Source organism: Anomaloglossus baeobatrachus, chromosome 7 (assembly GCF_048569485.1).
Source record: "Anomaloglossus baeobatrachus isolate aAnoBae1 chromosome 7, aAnoBae1.hap1, whole genome shotgun sequence".
Lineage (NCBI taxonomy): Eukaryota > Metazoa > Chordata > Amphibia > Anura > Aromobatidae > Anomaloglossus > Anomaloglossus baeobatrachus.
The window spans coordinates 247,615,039-247,638,754 of NC_134359.1; the positions used below are offsets into that span (position 1 = coordinate 247,615,039).

At 46.2% G+C, this 23,716-nt stretch overlaps 1 long non-coding RNA gene across 1 annotated transcript in view; it reads right to left on the bottom strand.

The window, feature by feature from the left end:
- LOC142245366 (uncharacterized) overlaps positions 1-23,716 on the bottom strand; it is a 121,679-nt gene that overhangs the window by 20,253 nt on the left and 77,710 nt on the right. The window lies entirely within an intron of this gene.

Here is a 23,716-nt window from a genome sequence, read left to right on the forward strand (position 1 = left end):
ATATATTTGAGTAAAATGTAAATTGTTCTTTTATTCTATAAACTACTGACAACGTCTCCGAATTTCCAAGCAATAAATTTTGGATTTATTTTCTGAAAATGAGAAATGGTCAAAATAACAGAACAATGCAGATAATGCAAAGAAAACAAGTTCATAATCATCTAGAAACAACAATACTAATAATGTTTAACCTCAGGAAGAGATCAGAAATCAATATTGTGTGGAATAACCATGATGTTTAATCCCAGCTTTCATGCGTCTTGGCTGCTTTCCACTAGTCTTTCACACTGCTTTTGGGTGACCTTATGCCACTCCTGGTGCAAAAATGTAAGCAGTTCTCTTTGTACATGCGGCACAATCCGGCGCTAATAAAAGTCTATGAGGAAAAAACGCACCCGGCAGCAAAAAAAACGGAAGCGATTTTTCTGCAAAGCGCCGTATTGTGCCTGATTGCAAAAAACTGATGTGTGAAAGCAGCCTAACCAATGACTTGCTTATATAGGAAATGGAAAAAAACATGGCCGAAAGGGGCGGAGCTGTGTTCACATTCAGAAAAAAACTTCATAATACTGAATAGGATAACTGAAGTGAGCACTAATATATATTATGATTGTAAGCCAAAAATACATAGTACATAAGGATAAGGCTGCACATCAAAGTTACATAATAGTATTCATTATTCACACTTTCAACTTAGCAAGAGGCATTTTTCATTGTATGCTTCAATATTTTTCAGTATGCTTATGGCATTATACTATTATCTAAGTTTGATGTGCAGCCTTATCCTTATGTACTATGTCTTTTTTTTGGCTTGCAATCATAATATATATTAGTGCTCACTTCAGTTATCCTATTTAGTAGAAAAAGAATTACAACCGGCAGAATGAGCTCACTGAAGGATTCTCAGTGAACTCATTCCGAAGCAAATAATTGCCAGAAGCTCAGGGTGGCAAAAAGTGCAAATATTTCAATGAAACTTTGCAAAAATGATTTCTAGCCCCAACTGAAGTCATTACAAGTAAAAACAATGTCCCCAAAGGTGAATAACCCAAATGTATCTGGGGGTCTCTCGACTTTCTGCCAATATCAGAGGAAGAAATGAGTGGCCCATAATGTCATATTACAACAACATATTACAGAGATATATTCTATTAGAGGCAATGATTCTACAATATCTACAGCAGCACAGATGTACATCTATATACTGTATATACAGTGCCTACAAGTAGTATTCAACCCCCTGCAGATTTAGCAGGTTTACACATTCGGAATTAACTTGGCATTGTGACATTTGGACTGTAGATCAGCCTGGAAGTGTGAAATGCACTGCAGCAAAAAAGAATGTTATTTCTTTTTTTATTTTTTTTTTAAATTGTGAAAAGTTTATTCAGAGGGTTATTTATTATTCAACCCCTCAAACCACCAGAATTCTGTTTGGTTCCCCTAAAGTATTAAGAAGTATTTCAGGCACAAAGAACAATGAGCTTCACATGTTTGGATTAATTATCTCTTTTTCCAGCCTTTTCTGACTAATTAAGACCCTCCCCAAACTTGTGAACAGCACTCATACTTGGTCAACATGGGAAAGACAAAAGGAGCATTCCAAGGCCATCAGAGACAAGATCGTGGAGGGTCACAAGGCTGGCAAGGGGTACAAAACCCTTTCCAAGGAATTGGGCCTACCTGTCTCCACTGTTGGGAGCATCATCCGGAAGTGGAAGGCTTATGGAACTACTGTTAGCCTTCCATGGCCTGGACAGCCTTTGAAAGTTTCCACCCGTGCCGAGGTCAGGCTTGTCCGAAGAGTCAAGGCTAACCCAAGGACAACAAAGAAGGAGCTCCGGGAAGATCTCATGGCAGTGGGGACATTGGTTTCAGTCAATACCATAAGTAACGTACTCCACCGCAATGGTCTCCGTTCCAGACGAGCCCGTAAGGTACCTTTACTTTCAAAGCGTCATGTCAAAGCTCGTCTACAGTTTGCTCATGATCACTTGGAGGACTCTGAGACAGACTGGTTCAAGGTTCTCTGGTCTGATGAGACCAAGATTGAGATCTTTGGTGCCAACCACACACGTGACGTTTGGAGACTGGATGGCACTGCATACGACCCCAAGAATACCATCCCTAGAGTCAAGCATGGTGGTGGCAGCATCATGCTGTGGGGCTGTTTCTCAGCCAAGGGGCCTGGCCATCTGGTCCGCATCCATGGGAAGATGGATAGCACGGCCTACCTGGAGATTTTGGCCAAGAACCTCTGCTCCTCCATCAAGGATCTTAAGATGGGTCGTCATTTCATCTTCCAACAAGACAACGACCCAAAGCACACAGCCAAGAAAACCAAGGCCTGGTTCAAGAGGGAAAAAATCAAGGTGTTGCAGTGGCCTAGTCAGTCTCCTGACCTTAACCCAATTGAAAACTTGTGGAAGGAGCTCAAGATTAAAGTCCACATGAGACACCCAAAGAACCTAGATAACTTGGAGAAGATCTGCATGGAGGAGTGGGCCAAGATAACTCCAGAGACCTGTGCCGGCCTGATCAGGTCTTATAAAAGACGATTATTAGCTGTAATTGCAAACAAGGGTTATTCCACAAAATATTAAACCTAGGGGTTGAATAATAATTGACCCACACTTTTATGTTGAAAATTTATTAAAATTTAACTGACCAACATAACTTGTTGGTTTGTAAGATTTATGCATCTGTTAATAAATCCTGCTCTTGTTTGAAGTTTGCAGGCTCTAACTTATTTGCATCTTATCAAACCTGCTAAATCTGCAGGGGGTTGAAGACTACTTGTAGGCACTGTAAAGGTACTGTCACACATAACGAGATCGCTAGCGAGATCGCAGCTGAGTCACCGTTTTGGTGACACAGTAGCGATCCCGTTAGCGATCTCGTTATGTGTGACACTTAGGGGTGCTTCACACACAGCGAGCTCGCTGCCGAGATCGCTGCTGAGTCACGCTTTTTGTGATGCAGCAGTGACCTCATTAGCGATCTCGCTGTGTGTGACACTGAGCAGCGATCTGGCCCCTGCTGCGAGATCGCTGCTCGTTACACACAGCCCTGGTTCGTTTTCTTCAAAGGCGCTCTCCCACTGTGACACACAGATCGCTGTGTGTGACAGCGAGAGAGCGACAAATGAAGCGAGCAGGTAGCAGGAGCCGGCGTCTGGCAGCTGCGGTAAGCTGTAACCAAGATAAACATCGGGTAACCAAGGTGGTTACCCGATATTTACCTTAGTTACCAGCCTCCGCAGCTCTCACGCTGCCTGTGCTGCCGGCTCCGGCTCTCTGCACATGTAGCTGCTGTACACATCGGGTTAATTAACCCGATGTGTACTGTAGCTAGGAGAGCAAGGAGCCAGCGCTAAGCAGTGTGCGCGGCTCCCTGCTCTCTGCACATGTAGCTGCATTACACATCGGGTTAATTAACCCGATGTGTACTGTAGCTAGGAGAGCAAGGAGCCAGCGCTAAGTTAAGCGGTGTGCGCTGGTAACTAATGTAAACATCGGGTAACCATACCCGATTATTACCTTAGTTACCAGTGTCCGCTGCTTCCAGACGCCGGCTCCGTGCAAGCGCAGCGTCGCTTGCACGTCGCTGCTGGCTGGGGGCTGGTCACTGGTCGCTGGTGAGATCTGCCTGTTTGACAGCTCACCAGCGACCATGTAGCGATGCAGCAGCGATCCTGACCAGGTCAGATCGCTGGTCGGATCGCTGCTGCATCGCTAAAGTGTGAAGGTACCCTTACCAGCGATCAGGCCCCTGCTGTGAGATCGCTAGTCGTTGCTGAATGGTCCAGGTCATTTTCTTCAAAGGCGACGTCCTGCTGGGCAGGACACATCGCTGTGTTTGACACTGTGTGACAGTGTCACAGTGACTGCTGAGATCGTTATACAGGTCGCTACTGCGACCTGTATTAATCCTGCATCGCTGGTAAGATCTGACTGTGTGACATCTCACCTGCGACCTCCCAGCGACTTACCTGCGATCCCTATCAGGTCGCATCGTTTTCGGGATCGCTGGTAAGTCGTTGTGTGTGACTGGGCCTTAAGAGTCGCTGTGATTACTCGCTAATCCCGCCCCCCGCACATTACACACACAGCTCCGCCCCCCGCACATTACACACGCGGCTCTGCTACATCCACACTCTAAATCCCTCCTGACCCCACACATAAACTTCACCTCATCCAGCACCATGACAAGCAGCACAGCAGAGTCCTGCATACACTGAGGAGCTGATCATGTGACCCCTGACTCCTCCCCTCCATGTGTAGTGTCATGGTGATTAACCTGTGTTACTTTCACACTTGCGTTCATCGCAATCCACCGCTATGGAAAATAGCGCAGTCTGTTAACGCACTGGTCTATTCTACAAAGACTTGTATTGACGACGCACTGTGACGCAAGTGTCTGTCTTGCATCCTCCGGCTGATGCTGAGTCGTTATGTGACTGAGCGCCGGGCGGAGGGAACGCAGCATGTAGTGTTTTTGGTGTCGTTAAAAGGACAGACCTTGCTGTCTAATGATTGTCTACGGTGGCGGATTCAGCCGCAATGCTCTAAGCGGCGGAATTCGCTGATGGATTCCGTCATATTCTACTGAGCATGCTCAGCATGTCCAGCAGAACGATCTAAATCGTTTAAAACCACTCCTGGTCTCTCTATCTCCCTCAGTTGGTCGGTCTCTCCCCCTCTCTCATACTCACCGATCACCGGCGCGGCGCTATACGGCTGTCACACTGCTCTGGCGGCTTCTCCTCTTTTGAAAATGCCGGCCGCTCATTATTTCATCTCGTATTCCCTGCTTCCCCTTGATTGGTTGCAGTCAGACGCGCCCCCAAGCTGAGTGACACCTGTCTCACTGCATCCAATCACAACCGCCGGTGTTCGGGTCTATACCGTGCAGTACAATAAATAAATAAATAATTTAAAAAAAACTTTGTGCGGTCCCCCCAATTTTGATACCAGCCAAGGTAAAGCAACACGGCTGAAGGCTGGTATTCTCAGGATGGGGATCCCCACATTATGGGGAGCCCCCCAGCCTAAAAATATCAGCCAGCAGCCGCCCGGAAGTGCCGCATCCATTAGATGCGACAGTCCCAGGACTCTACCCAGCTCATCCCGAATTGCCCTGGTGCGCTGGCAATCGGGGTAATAAAGAGCTAATGGTAGCGCATAGCTGTTACTAAGTCCTAGGTTAATCATGGCAGGCGTCTATTAGACACACCCCTATGATTAACCTATAAGTGAAAGTAAATAAACACATACACCCGAAAAAATCCTTTATTTGAAATAAAAGACAAAAATACACCCTCTTTCACCATTTTATTAAAATCCCCAAATCCCCTCCAGGTTCGGCGTAATACACAGAGGTCCCACGACGCTTTCAGCTCTGCTTCATGAAGCTGACACGACCGCTCACTGTCAGTTCCACTCAGCAACTGAAGTGAATCGCGCTGTCAGCGGGGATGTCACTAAGGTAGTGCCGGTGGGTGCAGTGATGATGGGGGTGGTAGTGCCGGTTTGTGCGGTGATGATGGGTTCGGTAGTGCCGGTGTGTGCGGTGATGATGGGGGCGGAAGTGCCAGTGTGTGCGATGATGATGGGGGCGGTAGTGCTGGTGTGTGCGGTGATGATGGGGCGTTAGTGCCGGTGTGTGCGGTGATGATGGGGGTGGTAGTGCCGGTGTGTGCGGTGATGATGGGAGTGGTAGTGCCGGTGTGTGCGGTGATGATGGGGGCGGTAGTGCCGGTGTGTGTGGTGATCATGGGGGCGGTAGTGCCGGTGTGTGTGGTGATGATGGGGGCGGTAATGCCGGTGTGTGCGGTGATGATGGGGGCGGTAATGCCGGTGTGTGCGGTGATGATGGGGGCGGTAATGCCGGTGTGTGCGGTGATGATGGGGGCGGTAGTGCTGGTGTGTGCGGTGATGATGGGGGCGGTAGTGCCGGTGTGTGCGGTGATGATGGGGGCGGTAGTGCCGGTGTGTGCGGTGATGATGGGCGCTCTCTCGGCTAAAGAAAACTAACGCAACGTATTGTTTCATAGGAATCTATTGGCTTTATTATTACACTATTTACAACGCATTGTGATGGATGCCAAACGACGCAAGTGAGAAAGTAGCCCTTACACTGCCAGCCCGCCGGGAAACTCAATATTCAAGGCTGCATTATAGTGCCACGGTGATTAACCCTTACACCCCCAGCTGTATACAGCTAGCTGTATACAGATCGGGGGGCTGTATACCCTTGGGGGAGCTGTGTAGAGCTGTCGATTAGTGGTGGGGGCAGGATTACACACAGCAGTTGAATAGGAGGCACGAGACATCTAGTCCTGCAGTGATAATCTCCTGCTAATAAAATGCTGATTTTATTGAAACAGCAACTCAGCCCGTTTGTCACTAATGAGTCACTGTTGATAGATAACCCTGTGGTGTCTGGCTGCAGATGGTCGCTGCGTTTGGGTGCACAAACTGCTCCTTGAGTTTCCATCCTTTGTGTGTCTTCTCTGTTAGGGTTTACTCTTTACCTTTTAGGACCCTGTGGATATCTTTTCCTTTCAGTTGCCAATCATTAAATCAGTATTCCTCAACCTCTGTCTTTATACACCTGCATTTCCCCTGGTATGTTGCTGGTGATAGTTACTTTCTATACGGTCCTGATTGCAAGCAATCGGCTTGTAATCATCTGGAGAAATGTTGTATGTTGCTGTTCCTCTCCTTAAGTCATCTTGGAGATAAGTTGTTTCTTTGCTTTCACGTTTATTTTCCCTGTATGTTCTTTAGGACTTAGTGGGGTTGACTAGCGCTCATCCCACCTGTTCATTACCCAGGGACCAGTTAAGGGTCAACCAGGGCCAGGTATCCCACTTGGCCAGGGCTGCCATCAGGGTATTACTACTGTGCCTGGTGTAGGGGTCCGGTGAAGAGAGGGGGCCCGACCAGGCCCGGAGTAAATACTTATCTTTAGCCTCAGGCAGCCCCTCCTCTTCACCAGGCCCCAGTCACAGCAGCAGCAGCAGAGGGGCCCCGCAGTGTCGCTTCATTACCAGACATGACTAATTTGCATGCAAAGGGGCGGAGCATGCAAATTAGCCATGTGCTGTAGTGGAGACAGGGTGATTGGAGCAGAGCAGGGCGCCGGCGTGTCATCGCTGGGCCGTGCAGCAGGAGGTGAGTTCATCACTCTGAGACCTCATTATGCTCCTGCAACAGCGACTGGACAGGTAAGCGCTGTGAGTCGAAGATTTGCTGATCTCTGCTTGGGGCCCGCGCTGATCTCTGCCGGGGGAGAGGGGGGGACGCTGATCTCTGCCCGGGGCCGACTGATCTCTGCCCGGGGCCCACGCTGATCTCTGCCCGGGGCCCACGCTGATCTTTGCCCGGGGGAAGGGGGGGCGCTGATCTCTGCCCGGGGAGGGGGGGCGGCGCTGATATCTGCCCGGGACCCGCGCTGATCTCTGCCCGGGGGAAGGGGGGGCGCTGATCTCTGCACGGGACCCACTTGCAACATTTTCGGGCCCCCTTGGGACTCTGCCCAGGCTCCACCCCAGCTCTGCCTCCACCCCTCAAACCTCCTCCAGTCTCACTGCTCCTCTTGGAAAAACATGTGTTATATACAGTCATATGAAAAAGTTTGGGCACCCCTATTAATGTTAACCTTTTTTTTTTATAACAATTTGGGTTTTTGCAACAGCTATTTCAGTTTCATATATCTAATAACTGATGGACTGAGTAATCTTTCTGGATTGAAATGAGGTTTATTGTACTAACAGAAAATGTGCAATCCGCATTTAAACAAAATTTGACCGGTGCAAAAGTATGCGCACCCTTATCAATTTCTTGATTTGAACACTCCTAACTACTTTTTACTGACTTACTAAAGCACTAAATTGGTTTTGTAACCTCATTGAGCTTTGAACTTCATAGGCAGGTGTATCCAATCATGAGAAAAGGTATTTAAGGCGGCCACTTGCAAGTAGTTCTCCCATTTGAATCTCCTATGAAGAGTGGCATCATGGGCTCCTCAAAACAACTCTCAAATGATCTGAAAACAAAGATTATTCAACATAGTTGTTCAGGGGAAGGATACAAAAAGTTGTCTCAGAGATTTAAACTGTCAGTTTCCACTGTGAGGAACATAGTAAGGAAATGGAAGAACACAGGTACAGTTCTTGTTAAGCCCAGAAGTGGCAGGACAAGAAAAATATCAGAAAGGCAGAGAAGAAGAATGGTGAGAACAGTCGAGGACAATCCACAGACCACCTCCAAAGACCTGCAGCATCATCTTGCTGCAGATGGTGTCAATGTGCATCGGTCAACAATACAGCGCACGTTGCACAAGGAGAAGCTGTATGGGAGAGTAATACAAAAGAAGCCGTTTCTGAAAGCACGCCACAAACAGAGTCGCCTGAGGTATGCAAAAGCACATTTGGACAAGCCAGTTACATTTTGGAAGAGGGTCCTGTGGACTGATGAAACAAAGATTGAGTTGTTTGGTCATACAAAAAGGCGTTATGCATGGAGGCAAAAAAACACAGCATTCCAAAAAAAGCACTTGCTACCCACAGTAAAATTTGGTGGAGGTTCCATCATGCTTTGGGGCTGTGTGGCCAATGTCGGCACCGGGAATCTTGTTAAAGTTGAGGGTCGCATGGATTCAACTCAGTATCAGCAGATTCTTGACAATAATGTGCAAGAATCAGTGACGAAGTTGAAGTTACGCAGGGGATGGATATTTCAGCAAGACAATGATCCAAAACACCGCTCCAAATCTACTCAGACATTCATGCAGAGGAACAATTACAATGTTCTGGAATGGCCATCCCAGTCCCCAGACCTGAATATCATTGAAAATCTGTGGGATGATTTGAAGCGTGCTGTCCATGCTCGGCGACCATCAAACTTAACTGAACTGGAATTGTTTTGTAAACAGGAATGGTCAAATCTACCTTCATCCAGGATCCAGGAACTCATTAAAAGCTACAGGAAGCGACTAGAGGCTGTTATTTTTGCAAAAGGAGGATCTACAAAATATTAATGTCACTTTTATGTTGAGGTGCCCATACTTTTGCACCGGTCAAATTTTGTTTAAATGCGGATTGCACATTTTCTGTCAGTACAATAAACCTCATTTCAATCCAGAAATATTACTGAGTCCATCAGTTATTAGATAAATGAAACTGAAATAGCAAAAACCCAAATTGTTATAAAGAAAAAAGGTTAACATTAATAGGGGTTCCCAAACATTTTCATATGACTGTATATAACACATGTTTTTCCAAGAGGAGCAGTGAGACTGGAGGAGGTTTGAGGGGTTGAGGCAGAGCTGGGGGTGGAGCCTGGGCGGAGTCCCAAGGGGGCCCAAAATTGTTGCCAGTAGGGGGCCCTGAAATTCCTAGTGGCGGCCCTCTACTTGGCACATAGGTGCAGAAACTATCTGGGGATCTCAGGGGAGCCAGGGGCCAGCGGAAGGTTTTATCAGGAATCACCATCCCCCCCCCTCACCTAGACACAGTATTTCCCTCTTCCCTCTCCTCCCTTTTCGACATTCGTCTGTTATTTCCCCATATTGTGACAATATTAAGTGACACATCACTGGAATCAGGGTTTCTGTCCCTAGATCATGCTGCTCTCAGATTATATCACAAAAACCTGCTGACAGATTCCTTTTAAGTCCTCCATAAAGCCACATTTTGTAGCCACCGAGCAGGGCGTTAGTCACTGCACGGATCCTTTAATGGCGCCACTCCTGACTATTTGTATAACTTCTCCTGTTCTTCAAGGTATCTCTAGTTCATTTAACGGTCCCAGAGAATGGATAAAACCAGCCAATCTGGTGTCTTGTGTAGATCATTGAAAGTGTCAATCTGTAAGGAAAAAAGGAGCAACTTTCTAGGTTTTGGAGGTGGATCATTATAAAAGAGTTCTATAGGTTTAGAATTTATAGCTGTGTACTTCCTAAAACAGCGCCCCACTGTCCACAGGTTATGCCCAGTATTGCATCTCAGCCCTATTTACTTTCCTGAAACTGAGCTGCAATACCAGGTACAACCAGATGTGGCGCTGTTTAAAAAAAAAAAAATATATGTTTGTTAATCCCTTAGAACCTTTTTAATTAAGCGGGTCAAGTTGGGGAATTGGACCCCACTGGCTGAAGATTTACCTGATATAAGACAGGTTTAGCCTAATTCATCTACAGGCCAGAGAATGGCCGTCAGGAGCACTCACTGATGTACACGGGGCAATGCAGCCCGACAAATGTGGATTTGGGACTCAAGTAAGCAGATCCAATCCAATCTTGATACTTAAACACAAACAACACGGGAGACAGAGGAAACCCCACACACATCCGTATATCTGTGCCTAATTTTTTTTTTGCATTGGATATAATGGGCTGGTGTCTTTTATATACTCTAACCCGAAAACTATCTGTATCACCAACCCAAGCTTAAGCATAAGCTGTGTCCCCCTGATGAAACCTGGGAGCAGGCGAAACAGACAAGAGTGTTACAAATACACAAAGAAGCAGTCATTACTGTCTCATTTTCATTTTATTGCGTTTTCAATCCTTTCGATTAAGTTACATGTAAATAATAGAAATAAAAGATTTTTCACCCCTTGGTGTCACCACCGGTTTTGACCTTTATGCCACATCATTTTTTATTTATGGCATGTTACTTTGGGTTGTGTTTACATTAAACTAAATTAATCTTTTATTTTGTTGCTGCTTTCTCCAATAATTTTTTGGGTATTTTATTTACATTGTATTTCTGGAGAGAACGTTGCTTCTTCCATATATTTTTGGCAGTAGTAAATTAATTATCTATAATATAGCCAGTCATAGAAATCATGGGGCTCCATAGAAAAAGTTCTAATTGCCCCCTCCCCCCAAAAAATATATATATTTGGCAGGGTCACAGAAGAACATATCTCACAACTTTGCAGTCCACACAAAGTAATTTTCCTCCTATAAAGCCCCTAGATTCACCTTTAATTGCAGCCATAAAGTATGAAGCCAACAAACGTGCCCCCCCCAAACACAATATAATACCCTCACAGTGAGTTCCTCACCATGCACAGTATGATGACCCTACTGTACCCCCCTCAACTCCCTCAGCAAAATCAGGTGACCCCCAACACAGCATGATCACCAACTGTGAGCCCACACACACACACAGCTCCCATCCATACATCATAATCGGCCTCACATTGACCTCCATAAAGTATAATGACCACACATTGCTTTCCATATAGTATAATGCAGCCCCATAGTCCTCCATATAGTATAATGCAGCCCTCATAGTTCTCAGTATAGTATAATGCAGCCACCCTAGCCCTCCATATAGTATAATGCAGCCCCTTATATTATAATGCAGCCACCATATTATATAATGCAGCCCAAATAGTCCTCCATATAGTATAATGCAGACCCCAAAGTCCCCCATATAGCATAATGCAGCCCCAAAGTTCTCCATATAGTAAAATGCAGCCCCATAGTCCTCCATATAGTATAATGGCTCAACAATGTACTCATTGATTTAGAAAAACTTAACCAGAAGCAGTGGCGGATTATAATACTATATATAGCTGTGATAGAAAGGGACGTCGCGGATAGAGAAGAAGTCACTAAATCCCCCAATCAGGAGGTCAACGCTTGGGTGTTGTGTATGTCGGCTCTAGAAAACTGAGCAGATTCCTTGCAATCACAATGGGGAATATTTCTCAGTAGCGTTGTGAGGTTTAAGCAGGGGTAAGCAACGATCGCGGTTGCAGAGATCGCGACCGGACCCAGCAGAGTTAAGAACTTGCACCTGCCCTTCAGAGAAGCAGCCAGGTCCTCTCAGTGAGAGAAGACCTGCACTGTTCAATGGCGTACCATCAATGGCGGCAGACCAAGCAGCCGCTATGGGGCCTGTGAATCAGGGGTGCCCAGTGCTAGCTCCGGGCCCACCTCGCCCGTCATCACACAAAACATCGATAAGAGAGGGAGAGGGAGAGTGCTTCTCTCCATCCTTCATCATTCTCCCCCCTGTGCCTGCGTTCAATACCTCTGCGCAGTGACATCACTACTGCGCATCGCTGTACTGAGACATGCAGGACGCTCTGACCGGAGCAGCGGGGGAACGAGGAGAGGTGAGAACTTGTTTATATTTTTTTCTTGTTTTATCTTTTTTTTGTTTTTTTAACCAGTGAGTTCACAATGTCCAGTGGCCTATGGGGGTGCATTAAACGGTATGTGGGCTGCATAATACAATATGAAGGACAGTGAAGGCTGTACTATAATACATATATGACTATGGGGGCTCCATTATAATACATGTAGGACTATGGGGGCTCCATTATAATACATATATGACTATTGGGGCTGGATTATATTATATGAAGGACTAATGGGGCTACCTTATACATGGACTATAGGGTGCATTAAAATATGTGGAGAACTATGGGGGTGCATTATAATATATGGAGGACTATGGGGGTGCATTATAATATATGGATAACTATGGGGGTGCATTATAATATATGGAGAACTATGGGGTGTGCTTTATACTATATAGAAGACTATGGGGTGCATTATATTATATGGAGGACTAATGGGGCTACCTTATACATGAACTATGGTGGTGCATTATAAGATATGAAGGACTATGGGTAGAGTTGAGCGCGGTTCGCGGTTCGAGGTTCTCCAGTTCTAGGCTCGAGTGATTTTGGGGGCTGTTCTAGATCGAACTAGAACTCGAGCTTTTTTGCAAAAGCTCGATAGTTCTAGAAACGTTCGAGAACGGTTCTAGCAGCAAAAAAACAGCTAATTCCTAGCTGGCTTTCCGCTGTAATAGTGTAAGTCACTCTGTGACTCACACTATTATGAAATTTCAGTGTATAGTGTGCGTGAACAGCGCCTTCAGATCACTGCTGTTTGTATAATGGCGATCGCCATTTTTTTTTTTTTTCCCTTGTCTTCCTTCCCTAAGCGCGCGCGTCTTGTGGGGCGAGCCAGCATGTCAGCCAATCCCAGACACACACACAGCTAAGTGGACTTTTAGCCAGAGAAGCAACGGCATGTGTGATAGGATGTCCATGTCACATGTCCCGCATTATAAAACCGGACATTTTCCTCCAGGACGCCATTATCTCTTCTGCGTCCTTGGTGTCAGACATCACTGGCGCAGCTCCGTCCTGAGTCCTATCGCTGATACTGCTGTATGCGCTCCATACACAGCGCTAGACAGCATAGGGAGAGCACTTTCTATCAGTCCTTTTAAGGGCTCGTACCGGCAGGGTCAGAGCCATAGGTGACAGGTCCTGAAAACAGCGACAGCGTCTGTGTAGCTAAGGTCAGGGATTTCGTCGCTGCATTTCCCCATTAGGAGGGAATAGAAAGGCAGGCTTCCATTCCTCTACCCAGAGCCCCACAATCCTGGCACTGTACCCTCCTGTCCTCTGCACACTCCAACTCATTATAACTAAGCCATTATACTAGCAAACACTCAGTGTACCTAGTGGCATCCTAAACGTGGCTATTGGACTTTTGTCTAGTCACACTAGTGCAAAGACATTTGCAGCACTTCTACCTGCATTGCACACTCCAACTCATTATAACTAAGCCATTATACTAGCAAACACTCAGTGTACCTAGTGGCATCCTAAACGTGGCTATTGGACTTTGCTATAGTCCCACTAGTGCAAAGACATTTGCAGCACCTCTACCTGCATTGCACACTCCAACTCATTATAACTAAGCCATTATACTAGCAAACACTCAGTGTACCTAGTGGCATCCTAAACGTGGCTATTGGACTTTGCTATAGTCCCACTAGTGCAAAGACATTTGCAGCACCTCTGCCTGCATTGCACACTCCAACTCATTATAACTAAGCCATTATACTAGCAAAAACTCAGTGTACCTAGTGGCATCCTAAACGTGGCTATTGGACTTTGCTATAGTCCCACTAGTGCAAAGACATTTGCAGCACCTCTACCTGCACTGCACACTCCAACTCATTATAACTAAGCCATTATACTAGCAAACACTCAGTGTACCTAGTGGCATCCTAAACGTGGTTATTGGACTTTTGTCTAGTCACACTAGTGCAAAGACATTTGCAGCACCTCTACCTGCATTGCACACTCCAACTCATTATAACTAAGCCATTATACTAGCAAACACTCAGTGTACCTAGTGGCATCCTAAACGTGGCTATTGGACTTTTGTCTAGTCCCACTAGTGCAAAGACATTTGCAGCACCTCTACCTGCATTGCACATTTCAACTCATTATAACTAAGCCATTATACTAGCAAACACTCAGTGTACCTAGTGGCATCCTAAACGTGGCTATTGGACTTTGCTATAGTCCCACTAGTGCAAAGACATTTGCAGCACCTCTACCTGCATTGCACATTCCAACTCATTATAACTAAGCCATTATACTAGCAAACACTCAGTGTACCTAGTGGCATCCTAAACGTGGCTATTGGACTTTGCTATACTCCCACTAGTGCAAAGACATTTGCAGCACCTCTACCTGCATTGCACACTCCAACTCATTATAACTAAGCCATTATACTAGCAAACACTCAGTGTACCTAGTGGCATCCTAAACGTGGCTATTGGACTTTTGTCTAGTCACACTAGTGCAAAGACATTTGCAGCACCTCTACCTGCATTGCACACTCCAACTCATTATAACTAAGCCATTATACAAGCAAACACTCAGTGTACCTAGTGGCATCCTAAACGTGGCTATTGGACTTTGCTATAGTCCCACTAGTGCAAAGACATTTGCAGCACCTCTGCCTGCATTGCACACTCCAACTCATTATAACTAAGCCATTATACTAGCAAACACTCAGTGTACCTAGTGGAATCCTAAACGTGGCTATTGGACTTTGCTATAGTCCCACTAGTGCAAAGACATTTGCAGCACCTCTGCCTGCATTGCACACTCCAACTCATTATAACTAAGCCATTATACTAGCAAACACTCAGTGTACCTAGTGGCATCCTAAACGTGGCTATTGGACTTTTGTCTAGTACCACTAGTGCAAAGACATTTGCAGCACCTCTACCTGCATTGCACACTCCAACTCATTATAACTAAGCCATTATACTAGCAAACACTCAGTGTACCTAGTGGCATCCTAAACGTGGCTATTGGACTTTGCTATAGTCCCACTAGTGCAAAGACATTTGCAGCACCTCTGCCTGCATTGCACACTCCAACTCATTATAACTAAGCCATTATACTAGCAAACACTCAGTGTACCTAGTGGCATCCTAAACGTGGCTATTGGACTTTTGTCTAGTCACACTAGTGCAAAGACATTTGCAGCACCTCTACCTGCATTGCACACTCCAACTCATTATAACTAAGCCATTATACTAGCAAACACTCAGTGTACCTAGTGGCATCCTAAACGTGGCTATTGGACTTTGCTATAGTCCCACTAGTGCAAAGACATTTGCAGCACCTCTGCCTGCATTGCACACTCCAACTCATTATAACTAAGCCATTATACTAGCAAACACTCAGTGTACCTAGTGGCATCCTAAACGTGGCTATTGGACTTTTGTCTAGTCACACTAGTGCAAAGACATTTGCAGCACCTCTGCCTGCATTGCACACTCCAACTCATTATAACTAAGCCATTATACTAGCAAACACTCAGTGTACCTAGTGGCATCCTAAACGTGGCTATTGGACTTTGCTATAGTCCCACTAGTGCAAAGACATTTGCAGCACCTCTGCCTGCATGCATTGCACACTCCAACTCATTATAACTAAGCCATTATACTAGCAAACACTCAGTGTACCTAGTGGCATCCTAAACGTGGCTATTGGACTTTGCTATAGTCCCACTAGTGCAAAGACATTTGCAGCACCTCTGCCTGCATTGCACACTCCAACTCATTATAACTAAGCCATTATACTAGCAAACACTCAGTGTACCTAGTGGCATCCTAAACGTGGCTATTGGACTTTTGTCTAGTCACACTAGTGCAAAGACATTTGCAGCACCTCTGCCTGCATTGCACACTCCAACTCATTATAACTAAGCCATTATACTAGCAAACACTCAGTGTACCTAGTGGCATCCTAAACGTGGCTATTGGACTTTGCTATAGTCCCACTAGTGCAAAGACATTTGCAGCACCTCTACCTGCATTGCACACTCCAACTCATTATAACTAAGCCATTATACTAGCAAACACTCAGTGTACCTAGTGGCATCCTAAACGTGGCTATTGGACTTTTGTCTAGTCACACTAGTGCAAAGACATTTGCAGCACCTCTACCTGCATTGCACACTCCAACTCATTATAACTAAGCCATTATACTAGCAAACAGTCAGTGTACCTAGTGGCATCCTAAACGTGGCTATTGGACTTTGCTATAGTCCCACTAGTGCAAAGACATTTGCAGCACCTCTGCCTGCATTGCACACTCCAACTCATTATAATTAAGCCATTATACTAGCAAACACTCAGTGTACCTAGTGGCATCCTAAACGTGGCTTATAGTCCCACTAGTGCAAAGACATTTGCAGCACCTCTACCTGCATTGCACACTCCAATTCATTATAACTAAGCCATTATACTAGCAAACACTCAGTGTACCTAGTGGCATCCTAAACGTGGCTATTGGAGTTTTGTCTAGTCACACTAGTGCAAAGACATTTGCAGCACCTCTGCCTGCATTGCACACTCCAACTCATTATAACTAAGCCATTATACTAGCAAACACTCAGTGTACCTAGTGGCATCCTAAACGTGGCTATTGGACTTTGCTATAGTCCCACTAGTGCAAAGATATTTGCAGCACCTCTGCCTGCATTGCACACTCCAACTCATTATAACTAAGCCATTATACTAGCAAACACTCAGTGTACCTAGTGGCATCCTAAACGTGGCTATTGGACTTGTGTCTAGTCACACTAGTGCAAAGACTTTTGCAGCACCTCTGCCTGCATTGCACACTCCAACTCATTATAACTAAGCCATTATACTAGCAAACACTCAGTGTACCTAGTGGCATCCTAAACGTGGCTATTGGACTTTGCTATAGTCCCACTAGTGCAAAGACATTTGCAGCACCTCTACCTGCATTGCACACTCCAACTCATTATAACTAAGCCATTATACTAGCAAACACTCAGTGTACCTAGTGGCATCCTAAACGTGGCTATTGGACTTTGCTATAGTCCCACTAGTGCAAAGACATTTGCAACACCTCTGCCTGCATTGCACACTCCAACTCATTAAAACTAAGCCATTATACTAGCAAACACTCAGTGTACCTAGTGGCATCCTAAACGTGGCTATTGGACTTTTGTCTAGTCACACTAGTGCAAAGACATTTGCAGCACCTCTGCCTGCATTGCACACTCCAACTCATTATAACTAAGCCATTATACTAGCAAACACTCAGTGTACCTAGTGGCATCCTAAACGTGGCTATTGGACTTTTGTCTAGTCACACTAGTGCAAAGACATTTGCAGCACGTCTGCCTGCATTGCACACTCCAACTCATTATAACTAAGCCATTATACTAGCAAACACTCAGTGTACCTAGTGGCATCCTAAACGTGGCTATTGGACTTTTGTCTAGTCACACTAGTGCAAAGACATTTGCAGCACCTCTACCTGCATTGCACACTCCAACTCATTATAACTAAGCCATTATACTAGCAAACACTCAGTGTACCTAGTGGCATCCTAAACGTGGCTATTGGACTTTGCTATAGTCCCACTAGTGCAAAGACATTTGCAGCACCTCTGCCTGCATTGCACACTCCAACTCATTATAACTAAGCCATTATACTAGCAAACACTCAGTGTACCTAGTGGCATCCTAAACGTGGCTATTGGACTTTGCTATAGTCCCACTAGTGCAAAGACATTTGCAGCACCTCTGCCTGCATTGCACACTCCAACTCATTATAACTAAGCCATTATACTAGCAAACACTCAGTGTACCTAGTGGCATCCTAAACGTGGCTATTGGACTTTTGTCTAGTCACACTAGTGCAAAGACATTTGCAGCACCTCTACCTGCACTGCACACTCCAACTCATTATAACTAAGCCATTATACTAGCAAACACTCAGTGTACCTAGTGGCATCCTAAACGTGGCTATTGGACTTTGCTATAGTCCCACTAGTGCAAAGACATTTGCAGCACCTCTGCCTGCATTGCACACTCCAACTCATTATAACTAAGCCATTACACTAGCAAACACTCAGTGTACCTAGTGGCATCCTAAACGTGGCTATTGGACTTTTGTCTAGTCACACTAGTGCAAAGACATTTGCAGCACCTCTACCTGCATTGCACACTCCAACTCATTATAACTAAGCCATTATACTAGCAAACACTCAGTGTACCTAGTGGCATCCTAAACGTGGCTATTGGACTTTGCTATAGTCCCACTAGTGCAAAGACATTTGCAGCACCTCTGCCTGCATTGCACACTGCAACTCATTATAACTAAGCCATTATACTAGCAATTGATGCTGCCAGTTTAAGGGCCGTAGTTGCATTGTCAGGGATATTTATTCTTTATTATTCTGCTGTTAATAAAGCTAGACCACCGCTGCAATCTACACCACCTCTCAATTTTTACTACCACATTTTCAGTGTACAATCTTGTCGCAATCAACATGAGTGGCAAAATGACAGATGCTGGTGGAAAGGGGAAGAGGCGTGGTGGAAAAGGCAAAAAAGGTTTTGTCCGTGGGGAAGGTGGCAAAGCTCCATTATCATCTGCTGAAGATAGACCATCTACCAGCAAAAGTAAGATGTCTACTACTTACCGTGGACAATCCGATGTGCTCCCTTTTTTACGGACACGAACAACAGGAACAAAGGTAGATGATGGCCAAAAAAGGAAAATGCTTGAATGGATCTCAAGTGGTCCAACAAGTGCCCTCTCAGCCACTTCAAGTACCGCATCCAAAAAACACCAGTCCTCTGAGTTGTCATTCCAATCAAACTTGCTTTCTCCCAGCTCTGAAGTCTCCATCAGCCCTGCACAGTATGGTGGAACTGAGATGGCTGAGTCTGCAGAGCTGTTCAGTCACACTATAGCCTGGGAATCAGAGGTCTGCTCCCAAGCTACAGTGAGTACAGAACAGGAAATGGTCTGCAGTGATGCCCAGAACCTTTGTGACTCTGATTCAGGCCGTGAGGACCAAGTTTCTGAGCATAATGTTGACCCTTTGTCACAAACTGTAACACCTGTGGTTATAGACAATGAGGAACATACTGATGAAGATGAGACGCAGATACCCGATTGGGATGACAACTTAAATATTCGGTCAGGGCAAGAAGAGGCTCGGTCTGAGGGGGAGGGGAGTGCAAACACAACAATTGATGATGAAGTTCTCGATCCCACCTACTGTCAACCCACAGTCAGGCACTCGAGGAGGTCAACAGAGGTGGTGGAGGAGGATGCAACTGATGACGAAGTTACCTTGCGCCTTCCTGGACACAGTCGGAGTACTGGTAGCACGTCTACAACTGCATCCTCAGCCACCACTCTGCCTCTGAGCATTATTCGGGGTGGATCAACAGGTCGCATGCCCTCTAAGCCTTGCCTAGCCTGGTCCTTTTTTGACATAGAAAAAGATCGCCCAAATTATGTGATCTGTAAAATTTGTCATGGTTCTCTTAGTAGAGGTCAAAACCTCAGCAGTTTGACAACTTCTTCCATGAATCGTCACATGAATAAATATCATATGGCCCGGTGGGAAGCTCACCGTGCTGCAATGCGGCCTAGCGGAGCGAACCATCCACCGCCTGCCCCTTCCAGTGCATCCGCGCGCTCGTCATCTTCTAGGACTGTGGGGACAGCTGTCACACCTGTTTTTCCACCCACAACTTCCACCACTGTAACCGCAACAGGCAGTTTGCTTGGTAGGTCGTCAGTTGGTTTGGAAGGGGAAACAAGTGCGTGTGTACAGCTCTCTCAGACATCGATAGCACCAACGTTGGATGAAGGCAACATCATGTCTCCGCCTGCACTTTCCTCACAAACCTGCATTTTTCCAGGGACACCCTACTCAACACCGTCTACACACAGCAGCCAGATCTCTGTCCCTCAGATGTGGTCAAATAAAAGGCCACTTCCTGCGACCCATGACAAAGCTAAGAGGTTGACTCTATCCCTCTGTAAGCTGTTGGCTACCGAAATGCTGCCTTTCCGCCTAGTGGACACACAGGATTTTAGAGACCTTATGTCTGTCGCTGTGCCCCAGTACCAGATGCCTAGTCGCCACTACTTCTCTAAGAAAGGTGTGCCCGCGCTACACCAGCATGTCGCACACAACATCACTGCTTCCTTGAGAAACTCTGTGTGTCAACGGGTGCATTTCACCACCGATACTTGGACCAGTAAGCATGGACAGGGACGTTACATGTCGCTGACTGGGTACTGGGTAACTATGGTGATAGATGGTGAAGGGTCTGCTGCACAAGTCTTGCCGTCCCCACGACTTGTGTGTCAATCCTCTGTCTGTCCAAGTTCCGCCACTGCTTCTGCATCCTCCACCTCATCTGGCTCCTCCACCTCCGCCCCAAGCCTGCCTGGTCAGGCCACCAGCGTTCTCACTGCGCAGAAGGAATCACGCACCCCTCATTACTATGCTGGCAGCAGAGCGCAACGGCATCAGGCGGTCTTTAGCTTGACATGTCTTGGGAATAAGAGTCACACAGCTGAGGAGTTGTGGTCAGCTCTGCGCTCCGAGTTTAATAAATGGTTGTCTCCACTCAACCTGCAGTCTGGTAAGGCCGTGTGCGACAATGCTGCAAACCTGGGTGCGGCCCTTCGCCTGGGCAAGGTGACACACGTACCTTGTATGGCTCACGTGTTGAACCTTGTCGTCCAGCAATTTTTAACACACTATCCCGGCCTAGATGGCCTTCTGAACAGGGCACGAAAACTGTCTGCTCACTTCCGCCGTTCAAGCGCCGCAGCTGAGCGACTTGCATCGCTCCAGAAGTCTTTTAGCCTGCTGGTTCATCGCCTGAAATGCGATATGGCGACACGCTGGAATTCAACTCTCCACATGTTACAGCGACTGTGGCAGCACCGCCGAGCCCTGGTGCAATACGTCATGACGCATAGCCTGGGCCAACGAGATGCAGAGGTGGGGCAGATCACCCTGATGGAGTGGTCTCAGATCAAGGACCTATGCACCCTTCTGCACAGTTTCGACATGGCGACGAATATGTTTAGCGCTGACAATGCCATTATCAGCATGACGATTCCAGTCATTTACATGCTGGAGCACACGCTAAACACTATTCGGAGTCAGGGGGTGGGACAACAGGAAGGGGATGAACTACAGGAGGATTCATATGCGCAAGACACAACAACATCACCAAGGTCCAGACGTTCATCATCACCAAGGCGCCAGGCATGGGACCATGGGGGACAGGGATCAACAAGGGCGCATGGTAGCAGGCGAGATGTTGAGGAAGGTGCAGGAGAACATGAAGAAATGGAGGACGAACTGTCCATGGACATGGAAGACTCAGCGGATGAGGGAGACCTTGGTCAAATTTCAGTTGAAAGAGGTTGGGGGGAGATGTCAGAGGAAGAAAGAATGGTTAGCACCTCTATGCCACAAACACAGCGTGGACTTGGTCCGCATGGCTGCGCAAGACACATGAGTGCCTTCTTGTTGCACTACCTCCAACATGACCCTCGTATTGTCAAAATTAGAAGTGATGATGACTACTGGCTTGCCACACTATTAGATCCCCGGTACAAGTCCAAATTTTGTGACATAATTCCAGCCATAGAAAGGGACGCACGTATGCAGGAGTATCAGCAGAAGCTGTTACTCGATCTTAGATCGGTTTTTCCACCAAACAACCGTGCAGGTGCAGGGAGTGAATCTCCCAGTTGTAACTTGACAAACATGGGACGGTCTCGTCATCTTCAACAGTCTACCCGTACCAGTAGGACCGTATCTGGTGCTGGTAACAGCAATTTTATGGAATCTTTTCATAATTTTTTTAGACCCTCCTTTGCAAGGCCACCAGAGACAACAAGTCTGACACATAGTCAACGGCTGGAGAGGATGATACAGGAGTATCTCCAAATGAACATCGATGCCATGACTTTGCAAATGGAGCTTTGCTCCTTTTGGGCTTCAAATCTAGAAAAATGGCCAGAGCTATCCAGTTACGCCTTGGAGAATTTGTCGTGTCCAGCTGCCAGCGTTGTCTCTGAACGTGTCTTCAGTGCTGCTGGGTGTGTGCTGACAGATAAGCGCACGCGTCTGTCCAGTGACAATGTGGACAGACTAACGTTCATCAAAATGAACAAGTCAGGGATCCACAAGGAATTTACTACCCCTGTGTCATCCTGGGGAGAGTAAATGCTTGTGGATTTGGAATGTTCTTGATGCAAATCTAGCTGTGAAGTGTACAACTAGGGCACAAGTGCTGCCACTGAATCGGTGGGTGTGTGTGGGGCCCAATTTTTGGAAAAAAGGGAGACTCCGCTTGGAGTAACCCTTGCTTGCTGTGTTTTTAAAAGAAGCCAAGATGAACAGAGCTGGGATCAGGAAAGACTTTGCTACCTACCCTGGTGTCATCCTGGGGACGGTTAATTAGGCCGTATTTTTGAATGTGCTTGATGCAAATCTAGCTGTGAAGTGCACAACTAGGGCACAAGTGCTGCCACTGAATGGGTGGGTGTCTGTGTGGGGCACAATTTTTGGAAAAAAAGGGAGACTCCGCTTGGAGTAACCCTTGCTTGCTGTGTTTTTTAAAAGGAGCCAAGATGAACAAGTCATGGTTCAGCAAAGACTTTGCTACCTACCCCGGTGTCATCCTGGGGACGGTTAAGTATGGCGTATTTTTGAATGTGCTTGATGCAAATCTAGCTGTGAAGTGTACAACTAGGGCACAAGTGCTGCCACTGAATGGGTGGGTGTGTGTGGGGCCCAATTTTTGGAAAAAAAGGGAGACTACGCTTGGAGTCACCTTGCGGTGTTTTACATGATTTTAGAAGGGCGTGCCATGCCTATATCTGTGTGTCCTCCTCTTTTTCCTTGTCCAGCTGTTTTGTTTTCGCATGAGTATATGTCCTTGTCACTTTCCCATGTGTTTGTGTTGTGTTGTGAGTTGTTTGTCACCTTTTGGACACCTTTGAGGGTGTTTTCTAGGTGTTTTTATGTGTTTGTGATTGCCTGCCATTGTTTCCTATGCAGTTCGAGTTCGGTTCGTCGAACGTTCGACGAGCCGAACTCGAACGGGACCTCCGTTCGGCGAACCGACCTCGAGCCGAACCGGGACCGGTTCGCTCATCTCTAACTATGGGGGTGCATTATAATATATGTAGGACTTTGTGGTGCAGTATCATATATAGGACTATGGGGTGCAGTAAAATACATGGAGGACTATAGGGTGAATTATAATACATGGAAGACTATGTGGTCCACTATAATATATGGAGGACTATGGGGTCTGCATTATAATATATGGAGGACTGGGGGTGCATGATAATACATGCAGCACTATGGGGTGCAATATAATATATGGAGGACTGTGGAATGCAATATAATATATGAAGGATTATGGGGTGCAATATAATATATGGAGGACTATGGGGGTGCAATATAATATGTGGAGGACTATGGAATGCATTATAATATATAGAGGAGTATGGGGTGAATTATAATACATAGAGGACTAT